Source organism: Lactuca serriola, chromosome 2 (assembly GCF_051521515.1).
Source record: "Lactuca serriola cultivar US96UC23 chromosome 2, Lser_US96UC23_V15, whole genome shotgun sequence".
NCBI classification, from domain to species: Eukaryota; Viridiplantae; Streptophyta; class Magnoliopsida; order Asterales; family Asteraceae; genus Lactuca; species Lactuca serriola.
In genome coordinates, this window is record NC_136409.1 from 10,632,667 (window position 1) to 10,647,973 (window position 15,307).

Sequence of the window (15,307 nt, forward strand, 5' to 3'; positions counted from 1 at the left end):
TTTAACCCAATTATAGAGGTCAAAATTACTTAATACAAAAAATCAGTAGATAGTCACTAAAAAGAAGAGAAATAGAAAAAGGGGAGGATAATCATTGAGTTGTCGCCACTATCGTGAGTGATGAAGAAGGCATCGCCGCTGATACAGCTTTTGTCGTCGGTGATTGAGGAACGGAATCAAAATGTGGCATGAAATGGTTGCAATTTTCGGAAGTCACGAGAGGAAAATAGTTGGACATAATAGAGGAAAGCGGGAAACAGAAAGGGGTATATTTGCGTAAAGCATTAGCGGCGATGCTAAGGTTTTAGCAGCGACCACTTTTGGAGGGAACTTATACCACATTTTCTTTTTGAGCATTAGCGGTGACAGCTGTCGCCGCCATTAACATCATTGCTAATAGTATATGCGGTACTTATTTACATATGTTGGATTTGGCGGATAGGGGTTAACGAATGCCTTTGACGCGGATCATGGTTTTGTAGCTTTTCCATTATAACATTGTAGTTTCCAAATAAACCCTTAAAAGTTAAGTGATGTTCCAGTCAATACATATGTACATACAAATACATACAAATACACTTAAACATACATCCTACACATTTTGCATATACATTATAACATCCTACTTTTTTTTTTTTTTTCATTTTTCCATTATAGCATTGTACTATTTCATTATAGCATACAAAATTTCTATTTTCAAGGTAAACATATACATTTATACATACATATACACACATTACATACATTTATGCATACTATTTCATATACACACATGATACACATTACATACATACATAATGTATACAATATGAAACACTAGATTAAAATACTTCATGAAACGGAATAGAACCTGTGGTGGAACGGAATTAGAATTATGGTGATGTTGTGGTGGTGCTGTGGTGGCAGAAAATCCGACAACGATGGTTATAACCCGATTTTAGAGGTAAAAAATGCTTAATACACAAAATCAGTAAATAGTCACTAAAAATAAGAGAGATAGAAAAGGGGAGGAGAATCATTGAGTCGCCGCCACTGTCGTCATGTCGTCAGTGATGAAGAAGGCATCACTGCTAATATAGCTTTTATCGTCGGTGATGGCAGCCTTGTCTCGTTGGTGATAGAGGAACGAAATCAAAATGTGGCATGAAATGGTTGCAATTTGTCGGAAGTCATGAGAGGAAAATAGTTGGACATAATAGAGGAAAGCGGGAAACAGAAAGGGGTATATTTGCGTAGAGCATTAGCGGCGATGCTAGGGTTTTAGCAACAACGACTTTTGAAGGGAACTTGTACCGCATTCTCTTTTTGAGCATTAGCGGTGACAGCTATCGCCGTCATTAACGTTGTTGCTAATAATATATGCGGTACTCATTTACATGCGTTGGATTTGACTGATAGGGGTTAAAGAACGCCTTTGACGCAGATCGTGGTTTTGTAGCTTTAACATCAATATTTAATGTGAAAGGTGGCTGTCGCTGCTAAAGTTGTCGCCAACTCGTCACTAATAAACATATTTCTTGTAGGGTGATTTCATTTTATTTTCCTATTTTTCGAATCACTCTCGTCCTCTATTGATTATGATTTTTTTTTCCATATTATGATTTTAGACCCATATTATGATTTTGGACCTCTAACGAATGTTTGTCTATTTGTTTGAAAGATCATTACATGACATAGCTAGAAATTTTGGTTCCTATGGAAAGATGGGCATGGTCGGTAAGGGTTTCGACCGATTGGGCAAACCTTGTTTTTACAGTGTTTTCTAAAACACTGACATCACAATTCCTTAAACTAAAAAGAAATATCATAAAAGACAAACTAATATTTTTTTAAAAAAATATATTAAAATTACATTTTTTTCAGTAATAATAATGATAAAATATTAATCACTCAAATCTATCAAAATATATTTAAAAAAAAAAAAAACAAGCTTTTTGTCTTTGTTCCTTGCCTAATTTTTCTTCACTCGCCAAAATATAGCACTAAGATGAAGCGGATCCAAATGTCGATCCAGTATTTAAAAGAAATAATTGAGGAGCCCATAGGCCCATCAGCAATAACTCAAAAAGCCTTTCTTCTATGATCACAATTTCACGAACGTACAAAGCCCAGAGACTACAGACTCCAGTGACCCGGTGAGTTTGTTCGTTCTCTCGCATCTCTGTCCCGACTCGCTCTTCTCCACAAGTTTCGACTTTCGACCACTGATGCACACCGGAAAGCTATCTTCCTCTCTCGAATCGACCCTCTTTCTGAACTCTGAATATCCTGTTTTCCGGTCTCTAGTTTCTAGTAAGTTAAACCGATTCTTGTTGTTTAATTTTATTTAAACCTCAAATTACTTGACTTACTTTATTAGTTTTATGATGTTTTATATCTAAGACGTACATGACTTAATTTTTGGGATGAATTCTAGGTTTTTGTTTTTGTGACATTATGAGTTTTTCAATTTTGTAAACTCTAAATTAAGCATGATTATCCCTATAGTTCATATGAATATACTTGGTCATAACGCTATCTTGTTACAGTCTTGTTTATACCAAATGCTATTTAGAAAATGAAAAACACTTGAATCTACCATATAAACTGCTTCTTTTCGATTTTTTTTTTGTTATATAGATAGTTTTCCGTTTGCTCAATGGTTCATTTTGACATAGAGAATGTAAATGTGGAAGCAAATCCATGATATGATTGGCTTTTCAATCTCGTGAATTGGGTTAGCATTCATGATCTGGCAGATTTGCTATGAATTCAAGTTTGGATTTTTAAAATTTTTTTTTCCTGAAATTTAATTCTAGAGTGCCTGCTTGTTTGTACTTCTTTGCAAACATGATTATGTTAACTTATCCTAAATGAAGTGAGGGCATGTTTTTTATTCTTGTTTTCACTTATTTATTTATTTATTTATTTTTCCTATTAAGTGCTGCATGGATAAATGATGTGTCTGGAATAAGTGTGTTATCTTTCTTAATGATAGTAAATGACCATTTTGCCCTTGAGTAAATCACATTTCCTTTTCTTTATGCCCTTCATGAAAACTTATACTGTACGGATCTTGATGACATATTTGGCCACTCTGTTTGTAGTGCTAGAATTGTTTGTTTGTTGGACTCAACTCAATAGATCGTCTGAACCAGAGTAAATGACCATTTTACTCATTGACTAAATCACATTTTCTCATCTTTACGCCCTTCCAGAAAATCATGAATCTTTATGACATATTTGGCCCGTCTCTAAATTTAGAAGACACCCACTTCCAAGAAGGCTATGACACACACCGGTTTTGCCTCGGGAAAAGCTGAAGTTGGATTAAAAACAGGGTTCATAAATGGTGAGGAATTAGGGTTTTATAGAGGTTGCATTGATGTTTGGACCTCTGTGATTCGAGTTAAACCCACATGCTTCTCAAAAAGGATTCAAAAGAAGATTAAAGAGACGATGAATTGGTGTCCAAGTATCCGATTTTGAGCCCTGAAAATGAGACTGTAGCAGATATTATGGGATTATTGAGGGTGAAATTTTGGGCTGGTTGTGCAACATTGAATATGAAGTTGGAGTATATAGGGCACCTGAAAACGAATGACATTCAATTTGAGGTATGTAAAGCAATAATTAAGGGGGTGTTTGGTTTGCGGAATGTTTTTTGGATGGAATGGAATGGAATCTATCAATGGAATGTGAATCCGAGGGAATTGGTGAACGAACTGTTATGTTTAGTCTTAAATCTTTTTAAAATCCAATTCCTCTTTTCAAGATTCTTTTAGAAAGTTGTTTTTTGTTTTGTTTGCAATTATTTTGAATCAGAAGTAACAACCCGTATTTTTTTCTCTACCAAGTCCCGTCTGAATAAATAATGTTTAAATTATTTGAAAAGATGATGAGAATGAAGTGAAATTTATAAAAAGAAGTTGATAATTTAATGTGGAAATCTCATGTCTATGATTCTAACTATTCATTAATTCGATGAAATTAGCCGATGAGATCCAACTGCAGTTGTTTTGTTGGATGAAGCACAGGGCTTCAGATCCTCTCAAAGCCTGTTCTTTTTAATTTGTAGTGCAGATCATCAGCAGGCGGGAGAATTTTTATTTCATTTATATCTTAGAGTTGTTTCTTTTTAATCTGGTATCAAGGACTTATCTTTACCTGTTTTGTTGCTCTGTTTTTTCTTTCTAAATTATATTTATGTTGTTACACTTTGGATGCTATGGATAAACGAGTGGGAGGTCTAGTTGATTTGTACACCTAGTCATGTGCCAATTTATCCACATTAACAAGCCCATTGGATGAGGGGAAAAGGTTCATGAAAGACAGAGATGAGGCTGATGATTATTGGTTTTGACATTGTATTGTGTTTAAGTAACTCAAGGAAAGTGAAACAAGTTAAATTGGGTCAAAGCATAAATAGTCACTCTTTTATGTACTTCTTCAGTAATAATACAAGAAATACTTCAAATTGTAAAGTATATTACACATGGTGGTAGTGAGGGTAAAATATGTTGCTATTTACTGCAATTTTCCTTATGTGATTTTAAACTACTCACTTACTTTCATAAGCAAAACTTTTTCTACTTTTACTCATTAGACATACGGCATGTTAATAATTATTATTTGAGAAAAAGAAAAACCATTTTCCAAAGTTTAAGCAAAAAATTAGTTGTTGACAATAACAAAAAAACTTACATGAAACTTTTCAAATGTAATGTAAGAATTATTAAAAGAAGAAAGATCTAGTTTACCTCTTATTTGATCTTTATAATAGAGGAGTTGATGTCTTCCCCTGCATAAAATGAGCCAAGACTTGTTTCTATTTCTTTTAGCTGTGGAGTAGCAGAATTTCCCTTGGTGAAAGTCATTATTGCTGGGCATTGATTGATTATCAAAGTATCTAATAATGGGAATGAAAAATCCTCCTTCCCCAAGCTAAACCCCTTAAGACATGGAAGTTCTTCTAATATCAAGGACTTTAGACGAGGTAACACAATTATCTCATTCCTCTTGCCATCAGATTCTTCTGCTTGTACAATAACATTTGTGTCCTTAACAATGACCTCCTCCATCTGACTGCAGTTGAATATACGTAGGTCTTGGAGTTGCAATAAACTAACAACCTTGGGACTAGTAAATACATGTTCTAACCTATCACATTCAAAAATTTCAACTCTTGTTAGGTTTGGAAACTCAAATGCTGTCCCCAAGCTAAACCCCTTAAGACATGGAAGGTATTGTAATTTCAAGGACTTTAGACGAGGTAACACAAGTATCTCCTTATTCGTCTTGCCATCAGATTCTTTCTCTTTGTCTTCTTCTACAGAAACATCTGCATCCTTAACAATCACCTCCTCCATTTGGCCACAGTCCCATATATGTAGCTCTTGGAGTTGCAGTAGACAACCAACCATGGAACTAGTAAATACATGTTCTAACCTCTGGCAACTACCAATATAGAGTCTTGTTAGGTTTGGAAACTCAAATGTTGTCCACTGATTGCTCTTCCATATATACCTCAGACTGAATAGACCCTCCAACTTCACTTGTGTGAGGTTTGGAAGATTGACAAGAGTAGTAGTAGTTGTTTGTGACGATTTATCAAAACCACTTCCACTATTTCCATTTCTCCCTGCTGCTTCCAATGCAGTTTCAAATACCTCCTTTACATCTACACAACCCATTACATTAATCTTTTCCAGCTTTTGCAGTTGCAGCAACTCACTGGATGGAATAATCTTTTTAACATCACCATTCCATCTCACATCTAATTCGATCAAGTTATGAAAAGACCAAGGTATCCCTTCTGAAGTAGCAGGGTAGGAGGTTGCACTATGTGAACTTGGGAATGGGGTCTGCAAGTCCAACATAGAGTACGCCAGAGGAATATATATGTCAAACAAAAACATTTGAAATGGTGTATGTAAGTTATACTAAATTTAATGAAATACAAGAGATTTATAATTATTAATCACAATGCATGGTACTTATAACTCCAACTAAAAGTTATCCAATTAAAGGGTTACTATTTTTGATCTCATAAAGTAGGTTATTTTTTAGCTTTTGCCCTTGTTGAAAATGGAAAAGTTTGATTCAAGTGACAACATTCTATGAAAATAACAATCAAAAGAAGTAACAGATGAGCCAATAACTCACTTAGAACCATGATGAACAACAATCAAATGGGAGTAACAGGGAAAGATTTCATTGAAAATCATGCTAGGCTAAGAAAAATGATAAAGAAACAAGCAAATTGAGAATAATCATGCTAGGCTCTTCCAGGTACTAAAAAGCCTGCAATAACAACTTTTTTGACAGACAATACCTAAAATACCCTTTCCCATTTTATGTGAACTTTAATGGAATGGTGGTCTAGCACAACATGAACTTCTACTGAATCTAGTAATATGTATTTTACTTGGCATGATTACTTTCTTAATTAGGTGATGCCAATTAAAGAAATATATACCTGATGAAAGTTAAGTCCAGATTCTCCAACAGTATATTTGCCTAATTCTGTGTGTATATACTTGAGTTGGGGAGCCGTTGACCCGCCAGCTGCAAACACCATCATTTTTGGGCATTTCTTGATGGTAACTTCGTCCAATGAAGGCCACCGGAACTCATTCATCCCCAAGAAGAAACCCTCCAGCTCTGGTAGATCTTCTAGTTCAATGGACTTGAGACGAGGAAAGACCACAACCTTCTTAGAAGAAGAAGATGATGATGATGATGATGATGATGCATCTTCTTCTTCCTTCTTCACAATCACTTTCATTGACCTACATCCGTATATCTTTAACTCTTGGAGCTGTCTCAGGCTTTCAAGTGCAGAGAATGTGAATATATGTTCCAAGCCCCCACAATTGCTGATTTCTAATATCTTTAGATTGGGAAGCATAATAACATTGTTATTTACTCTTGGAATTCCTTCCTCACAACCACTCTTGTTGCATTGAGATTCAAATACCTCCTTCATCCCTGTGCAATACTCTATTCTCAGCACTTGAAGCTTTTGCATTTGTCCTGCTGCATAACATGGAATCACACTTGACAATGCATAACACCATTTTATTATTATCTCTCTAGCGTATTGGCATAAGCTCCAGGAAACACCACTTGCTTGAAAAAACTGGAACACATGGAAAATTGACACAGCTTTTGTTTAAGAAATTTAATTCAAAATCTAGTTTTTTTTATTATACTAAATGCCATGATTGCTCTCCACATCAAAAATGTAGTTTTTTTTTTTTAATTTTTTTTAAAATTAACGTCAGAATTTATTTAAGAGACAATAAAAGACATACCACTTTACAACCTAAAATATAGGAATGCAAACTCAATTAAATCAAGAAAGCATATGTTTCACACAGCAAGCTTAGAAAAACTAGTTTTGGAAAGTATTATAATTTGTTGAATACCTGGCTGTCGCCCGATGGCCCCTAATATCTAAACTAAGTTACATTTAACTAAATACTTACTGCCTTTTGTTTTGTTTCTTACAGTTTAGATTAGAGCACATCTATATCTTGGTTTTTATTTCTGGGGTAAGTTTCTGGCTCTTACATCATACATCATTATTACTGTAGTTTACAATGGGTTAACAAGTTGTGTTATAACATAAATGACCCCTAAATTTTAATGACTAACCTTTAGTCCTAAGAGCTGTAACTATTAAACTGGTCATAACGTGATAATTAAATGATATTTCATAATGTGATGAATTGGTCATAGTATGATAATGACCAAACCATTGTTGGAGAAATACTTACCCCAGAAATAAAAACCAAGATATAGATATTTACTTTGTGAAATTTATATTTAAAACTTAGAAACCGGGTCCAACATATTATCTTTGTATAGTGTGTATAAAATGCATTATTATGTACATTAAGAATTGAATATATAACCAGTTGGAATTACAGCTAAAAAAGGAAAAAATTGTCCAAAAACACAATTATGAAAAAAGAAAAATAATCTAAGATGCTCGGTTACAAAAACATCAGAGGATTCACATAGAATGGTAAACGTAATTAGACATGTTTATATTTTCTAATTAGAAAAAATAAAAAAGAAATCTTGTCGGTAAATGATATGAATTATGATAAATAATAAATACACGGTAATACTTGTTCAAATAAATGGAACTTTTTATGCCTCCAAATCACATTCTTGAGTTTGGATGGTAGGTAATGGGTGCAGTGACGGAGCCGGAAATTCTAATACGGGGGTATAAATATAATCGAAATTTAAAATAACATTTGAACAATCAAAATATGGGTGAAAACATGAGGCCTCTTGAAATTGTATTTTTTAACAAAAGTTTTCGAATGGATGGTGGAATACGGATCTTGTTATTGTCTCTAAACTCTCGATAGCAATCACTTCGATTCATGAGAAGAAAAAAAAAGAAGGCAGCAAGATTTAATGGTTTGAGCTAGGGATGCAAGGTAGTTAAGCTCACTTACATATAGAAAATTAATATGTAAAGTTTAATATATAAAATTTATTTTGGGGGTACAACTGTAGCCCCAACGCCCCATCTAGCTCTGCCACTGAATGGGTGTGCAATAAAAGTATAAATCTTCTATATGTGATTTGGTGATTTTTGTAGAATATTGCAAAGAAAAAATGGATATTGATGAAGAAATTAAATAAGTAATTGTATACTCACAAAACATACCTTAAACTGATCATGAAAAGCAGTAGTTGTAATGGTATTGTTGAAAGATATTTCATTGCTCCCATCCTTGGCACCACCTCCACCAATACACTTCAGACTCTTCAGGCTAGATAGATAGAGAGAATGAAGATGAGGGAACAAGATGGTGGTTGTGTGGGTAGATGTAGATGTAGTCATTTCTTCATCCTCATCATCTCTGTTTGAAACAACTTCTTCAATACCATAACAATCTTCTATCCTGACTTTCTTTAGGTTGGAAAGAAGCTCTGCCATGAGAGGTGAAAACAAGTACTTAATGCTTCCGCAAAACTTAATAGTTATGGTTGTGAGGTTGTGGAATGGGGATTCTGATTGTTGTTTTGGAAGAGTGAAGAAATTATTCCAGTTGCTGCACTTCCACATATGACTCATGTTGTCCATATCACTTAGATACAATTCCTGGAGGTTGGGAAGTATAATAGGCGGTTGTTGGTTATGGTGAGTTGTTACCAATTCTCTACTTGTTGGACTCTCTATCTCAAACACCACCTCCACTCCTTCATAATTGAACAATTCAACTTTATGGAGGTTATGAAAAGAGTGTATGAGACAGGACGGGAATACAACAATAGAAATATTAGTATCAGTGACTTCTTCTAATGTCTCTTCCTTCGACATAATATCAGTCTGCACACATATATCCCAACACATGTAATTAGTACCGTTAGTACTGAATTGTTTTAATGATTTATAATTCCACACCTATTCACAATTCTCTCTTATAATTTTGGATTTGAATAAGATTATTTTGATATTAAGTAATTTTTCAAGGAACATTTGCAAATGATTGAAATTGTCAACAGAGTAAAAATAGTTGGATCCTTCACCTTCATTAGAAGATGTTATAGGCTCCAATGCAACAATGAAATATATTTTAATTAAGATGTGGATTATTTTCAAACAAGAGATGGAGTTGGCTTGAAATAGAGTTAATAAGCTACGGTAGTTAATTAAAGGGTTAAGTTTACTAAATTTTGCTACCCATCCAAGTCACCGAACTATTTCCATACAACCTTAGTCCCTATGCTTTTAAGTGTCGCCCTTTTTGGCCGGTTAAGAATAAGAAGCTGACACTGGTACCCCTTATTAAATTAAAAAAAGAGGATGAATGGGTTCAATCATGGCCATCATTATTAAGAAAAATAATAAAGTAAACTGCAAAAATGGTCCTTGTGATTAGCATTTTTCTGTGGTTCTTGTCCCTGAAGATGAAAATTGCAACATAAAAAAACATCCTTATGACAAGGTTTCATTGTGGTCTTGGTCTGTGAGACTTTCATCGTTAAGAGAGGACGGTTAAATACTTATAAAATGACCATTTTACCCCTTATTTTATATAAATGAAATTGGGCCCACCAGAAACCATCCAACCTCCTCACTATCGATCATGTTCTCCGGCACCCCAAGCCACCAGTCTCCATAAATATCCACCCCACATCCCATGGAACCGATCGTATCCACCAACAATCCACTCCCCACCTCCTTTTCTTATCTCCACCCCTACTGTTTGTCTTTGAAATCAAGATGTGTTTGTTTGTTTTTGAAATCAGCTCTCCCTTCTGTATTCATCAACCATATCCACCAAACCCACCTGGACCATTTGTTTTCAAGCTAATCTCTCTATAATGTGGATTTTTATCAATTTGAAGTTGAAATCATTCCACTTGCTATCAAGATCCAGAAAAAAGATGAAAGGAATTTATACATGCATTTAGCTTTAGCTCTGAGCTATCTAATTATGTTGGTTGAGTTTTAAGCTGAATTGATTCAAGAACTTAAGAGTTGTTGGTGATATTTGGTCAAAATCATGTTTAAATAAAAATTGCTCTTATTAAATGTCATGTCCTTTTACTTTAAGTTATTTCAGGTTATGAGCTTTTTTGAGCCAAATATTTTTTTGTTAGAAAATGACATTTTTAGTTGATAATTAAATTTGTTATTTTTTACTAAAAGTAATTAGTGACATTTCTAGTGATTTATTAACTAAAGTTAGGTGATGAAAATTAGTCACATTTATATATGATCTATAATAAAAAATCATGTTTTGTAGTCATTTTATAAATATATATATATATATATATATATATATATATATATATATATATATATATATATATATAAATAAAAAATAAAAAAAGTTAGTAAATTTTATACATGACTTGTATTGCAACATTAAGTCAAGAAATGGTTTGTCACTTAATGGTTAGTAAGGTTTTCCTTCAAATTTTGATGCCCAAGTTTAGTCATCCCACCCCTTTTTTATTCAAAAGACGAGCTTAATCCTTAATTAAGTAAGAAAGTGAAATTGAAATCCATACCTGCTCTTGCTCTTAGCTACTCTCTTCTGATTCGTCATTTCCCCTGTTTTCTCCACAGTCATCTATTGAAATCTCCAAAAGTGCCCCCAGATCAAAATTGGTGGTGGTAGGAGTGAATACATTTCTAAACCTCTTACATCTCCTAATGCTTATGCTTTCAACAGCTTGAAAGCCACGGACGAGGGGACAAGAGTTATTTGCACCTTTTATCCTCCACACATCTCTTAGCTTCCCTAAATTCTTCACTCTGATGCTTCTTAAGCTGCTGATTTTGTCTTCTTCTCCAATTGCACCAGCACAATCCAAGTCGATGTTGAATAACGATTCAATGGAACCACAATTTCGAACTTGTTCTTCGGATAAATGCTTGTGAAACCCGGAATGCTGCCAAGTTGAAACTCCACGAGTTGTGGCAACTCAATTATGTTGACATTATGGCACAAACCTGATAGCTTCGGTAATCCACTCAAAGATAAAAACTTCAGCTTGGGGAACGTAATTGTTTCTTTACCATTACCCCGAGTCCCAATATGTATGAGTTCTTCCATATTATCGCATTCATAAACTTCCAGATGCTCAAGATTTGACAAAGCCTTTGCAACACGGAGTTTTAAAAGGTATCTTAACTCTACACACTTTGAAACAATAAGGACTCTTAAATTGTAGAATGAAGAGGATTGAGGAGGATGTGTCGACTTCACCTCAACGTCTTCAAGATCATTCATACCATCTACGCTCAAACAAAGAACCTCTGTTTTTACAAACAACTTGTTAAGTTTAGAGTCCAATATTTCACCTTTGTTGGTCACTAGCTGCAACGTGTTTTCATATGAGTGGCTACTCTCACTGATATCTCCATCTAAAGAGCACCCCATTGAGATCTGAAATCGTTCGAGATTCTCAAATGACATATTCTTCACTTCAGCCTTGTTATTAAAGAACTCGAATTCTAACGCAGAAAAGTGGCTTGAACGCTCCGCCATCTCATTGCAGTTATCATCTGTAAACCCAGACGCATTTCCAATATAAAGTTCTTCAAGTTTGACCAAATTTTTGAAGACACCTTGTTCTATACGAAGACCATTACAATCTCTCAGACTAAGTAACCTTAGCTTCTTTAAGTTTCCGATTGTGGAAGGTAACCAGTCAATGCCAGAATCAGCAAAGCTGAGCATTTCTAGATTCAACAGATTTCCGATAGAAGAGCAATCAAACATCCTTAATGAACATTTATGGAGATGAAACACCCGAAGGTTGGTGGAGCATTGAGGTGACGAGGGAAGCATTGGATACTTCATGTTACCATATGATATAACCTGGAGCTGTTCCATTCCTTCATAAAAGTCTTGAGGAAACCTTAGCGACTTATCTCCATGCATAAGTTTCAAAATCGTTAGGTTTGGAAACTTGAGGTCTCTTGGAAACTGAGATATATTCTCACAAGTTAACGAAATTGTTTTGCAAGAGTCGGTCATATCATTTTCAGGCCACCCAAACATATTACCATGGTTGACAATTGAAGCATGCTCGACTTCAGAATACATACCCAAAACAAAAGCACGCACCAGATCGTGCATCTTGACACACCCAACATCATCACTTTCAATTAACAAATTTGTCTGCACCAGTCGCTCAATGCATGTGTTGAGCCTGTTTCTTGCTTCTCTAATCGTATAAACTCTATCAAATATCTTTAAGCCCCATCCGTACCTCATCAACTCCTCGGTAGGAATATTGAAGTCTTCCGGAAACAAACCACACATTAAAAAAATGGATTTGGTCTCCTCGTCTCTTAGATTGTGGTAGCTCGTTTCAAAGACTTTAGGCGCAACACTGCGAATGTCATAATGCTCTATACGCGAAAGTGCATCCTTCCATGCATCCTTTCTTTTATTTCTAAGAGTACACGCCATGGTTTTGATGGCAATAGGTAGACCGCAACACTTCCTTACGATATCTTCTCCTATCTTCTGGAGCTCGGGCTCAGAAGTTTCTACAAATTGCTGGAATAGACTTTGAGCTTCTGCTTCAGTTAGAAGCCCCACGTTAATAATTGAATTAGCTTCAACCCCCATCATAGTGCAAACATTTATATCTCGTGAAGTCAACAGGACCTTGAGGTCGACACCTTGATTTGGAAAAGGACTTAAACCAATATCTTCCAGATCAACGGACTGCCACACGTCATCAAATATTACAAGGAACTTATTCTTACCTTCTCTAGAGTTGGCCTTGAACCATTCACGAAGCTTATCAGCTCTTGCTGGTTTAGTGCTTTCTTTTAACTCTATACGAAGGTAATCCGCTACAGCTTGTTGAATAGCAATTGGGTCTGTCGTTTCCCCTATAACTGCCTCAACCATATAATCAAACATTCTATTTTCTTTGGCAACCTTCTTCAGTCTTTGCATCATGGTGGTCTTCCCCACTCCGCCCATCCCACATAACGCTATCATGTGGGATGTGTTGTTTGATTCAAGTGCTTTAAGTGCTTGACTAAATGTTTTTTCTCTTGACTGAAAGTCATCGTGATGATCACTTGATGGTGTGGAGGTCGATGCCTTCATGGTATCAACTTTTCCCAAAGGAATGGGCAGATCAGTCCATGTGATCAAAGAGTGTTGTCTTGTGGCACTTTCAATCTTTTCAATCAGCTTGAAGGCTTCCCTTCCGACTTTGTGTCTAATCTTGAGACTGCAACAAGCGACGACATCACTAGGAACGGTTTGTACTTTTGCATCGATCTTTTCTACTTCTTCCAACCAACTCCTAACCTGAGATGAAATCTCAAGACGAGTTCTAGTGTTCCTGTCCAAGTGGTCTTCTTCGGCATGTCTTGCTGCATTTAACTCCCTCATTTTGCTACTCATATCCCTCACATGTTTTGTGCTGTAAATGAGGTAGCCTAGATGCTTCTTAACAGGTTCCATAAGTGTCTCGGCAACTGGTTTAAGAATGGCACCGACAACATCCATTGCAGGAAATTCTTCTTTGTGGAAGTATCTACATAGTAACCAACAATTTGTCAGATGAAATTGGATGAAAATTTGTAATGGATTGGGCATTTAAATGCATCCTAGATTCATTGCATTGAGTAAGGTTTGATTAGCTTTGTCCCATAGACCGATGATGTAATCGTAATATAAGTCCATCCCATAATCTACAATGAACTTAAAGATAAAGTTTTTAAAAAAATAAAGCTAGATTATATAGTAATAGGAATCAGGAAAATGGTTTATCATTGATTAATTATAAAAAAATACCAAAATATGATTATTTTAAAATACATGGAAGACTTTAACTGGAAACTTGCAAGTTCAACTTGTGCCCTTTTGCACAAGAAATTCAAACAAAAAAGGGATAAAAAAGAGACACAAAGATAACAGGAGAGAGGTTATTGTTTAAGTAATCAAAAGGACCTGCTTCATGTCTTCTGTAACTTATTCACAAAGGTACTAACAGGAAGAAATAGAGGCTGCTTCTAATTTACACCTTGTGAACTTAGTTGAATGAAACAGAAGAACATGACAGAAGTGAACGAACAGGCGATGTAAACAAAGGAACAATTATAACTTGGAGACTAAGTAATTATTGACTGAAAAACTTGTTATGGAATAATAAAACAAAGCACGTAATACCCCTACTTAAACTAATTCTAAAAGAGTCTTACTCAAACACATAAAACGCATAAGAAGTAAACTTTCCTAAAATGCCCCTGGGCTAAAGCTCTCCAGTTTTTTTCTCGATTATCCCAACATTAATAACATATATAAAGGTGGATAGATCTTGAGCGGCTGAGGGAAATGGGAAAAAGATCTTTTGTGGGATGATACAACATTTAAAATACAGTGAGTACCTATTATTCTTCAAAAGATATGTAAAATACGTATCAGCTGATAGTGAGCAAGTTGCAAAGCTATTGATTCAGTAACAGAGCCAAGAAAGTAATTTAATTTCGTAGAGGCGATGATACAACAGTTTGCAAAGCAGTATTTCGGGATGAGCAGCCTGATACGTGTATGGTGTGTCGAAAATAATCCAGCTAGATTCAAGAGCTACAGCCCCCTGATCAAGCTCACCTTTGTTGCAGAATCGGAGTGGAAAGAAAAAAGAGACGTTGGAAGTCGGAACTTGAACTTGGTGTAATTGGAAGTAACGACTGAACGCTAATGAAGTTGACTAGGTCTTCAAATTAGAGTGATACCGATTTCCAGATGTGCGTGCCGCGTGCGTGCATGTTAAAAAGAAAATAAAAAATCCAGTCCATTTCATCTTTGGG

At 35.2% G+C, this 15,307-nt stretch overlaps 1 pseudogene across 1 annotated transcript; it reads right to left on the reverse strand.

The window, feature by feature from the left end:
- Positions 1-4,595: 4,595 nt before the first annotated feature.
- Positions 4,596-14,049, reverse strand: LOC145085969 (uncharacterized; annotated as a pseudogene). Its single transcript, XR_013700256.1, has 4 exons — positions 11,029-14,049; positions 8,672-9,337; positions 6,458-7,120; positions 4,596-5,843 (listed from the first exon to the last, which is right to left on the reverse strand). The product of XR_013700256.1 is annotated as an uncharacterized LOC145085969 (transcript).
- Positions 14,050-15,307: the final 1,258 nt, after the last annotated feature.